We start from the raw sequence: 1,655 nt of genomic DNA, 5'->3' as shown, positions 1-1,655 counted from the left end.
TGAAGTTCTTTATTTTTGCTCTAGTCAATATTGCTCCTTCTATAACAGAGGGTCCTCTTTCACAATAAAGCATAATCCCTGGAGCCTGGAACTGGCTCTTACTGTGATATTTTGCGGTTATTAAACTGATTGGCATAACTTTAAAAATATTTAGAAAAAAATGTACTGAAGATCTGAGATTCCTGTACATTGTGGATACATTTTTTCCCAGTGATATCAAAACAGATTCATATGGGATGGCCACATTTCTTGGGCATTGATAAGACTCACAGGGAGGTTTGGGAAATAGGTGCCATGAGACAGGCTGTACCACTCTCAATATTTAATTTCTGGTAACTATGCCAAGTGCAGATAGGTAGGAATCTTAGATCTGTTTGAAATGTTCTGTGAATTATTATTTTACAGTTTAATATGAAAGGTGTTTTTATTTTCCTTGTTTCATCTTTGCCAAGCACATTACCAAGAAACACACAGACCTGTCGGCTTCTGGCCAAAGAACAGACAAGCTAACATTTGCATGAGGAGAAGGGTCGGCAGTGGAGGAATGTTAGTTATCTCAGTCAAGGGATGGATGGAAGAATTACAGAAGTAAATAACACCATATTACATATACAGTTAAGTAATTTGGTCACCTTATTTTATTCTTTCAGACTGTCCTTGTTTGTCATTGTTGGGTTTTGTCTATCCTTATTTTCCTTGGTATCTATGCAGCCTTTGACAATGTTAGTCATACCTATTCCCATCAAAATCTTTGCTGTGCATTCCAGCCAGGTGACGGTGCTACCCCATTAGTTCCTCTCTTATTAGCCTCCCCAGAAACAATTTCTCCAGAAGGATCTATCTCTGACTGCTGCCTTGGTTTCATCTGTATCTTGTTTCCTGGTGGTAGCATGATAAGAACTTAGAATTCCCCTCAGCTTCTGTCATCTCAAATACTGCCTTGGTGTTTTTAGAGCATTTGTGAAAAAAAATAAAGACACAGATTAATTATAATTTTATAAAGTTAAAGCCATTATACATTCACTATTGATTCCATTACTTGTGTGGCACAGTGGTAGAGTTGCCCATTACAGCACCAGAGACCCGGGTTTGATCCTGACTACACGCTCTGTCTGTACGAAGTTTGTACATTCTCCTCGTGACCTGCGTGGGTTTCCCCTGGGTACTCCGGTTCCCTCCCACACTCCAAAGACGTACAGGTTTGTAGGTTAATTGGCTTCACTAGGATAGTGCTAGTGTACGGGGATTGCTGGTTGGTGTGGACTCGGTACACTGAAGGGCCTGTGTCTATGCTGTATCTCTAAAACTAAAACAACTAAAACTAAAATAAAACTAAAAACGTTTCCAAGGCAGTGGAGTGTCATGTTGGACTTCCCCATTGCAATATTAACTCGGCCATCCTTGTATCTTATACCCTGGAAGCTGTGGTCCACCTCTTATGTCTATCTACCAGAGTGAATGTATCCATACCCTCTCCTTTAAGATACTTTTGAAAACCCACCTCTTCTAGATCTAGCTAAGACTTTCTAATGTGAATTTTTTTGTAAAATGTCAGTTTTTAGATTATCTCCTTGGTGTTCAATAGTGCTTTATTGTCAAATGTCCAAAACACAGTGAAATTCCTTGTACGAGTCACCAGATTTGCCAACATTTGA

This window comes from Leucoraja erinacea, chromosome 12 (genome assembly GCF_028641065.1).
Source record: "Leucoraja erinacea ecotype New England chromosome 12, Leri_hhj_1, whole genome shotgun sequence".
Lineage (NCBI taxonomy): Eukaryota > Metazoa > Chordata > Chondrichthyes > Rajiformes > Rajidae > Leucoraja > Leucoraja erinaceus.
This window is presented reverse-complemented; position numbering follows the sequence as displayed.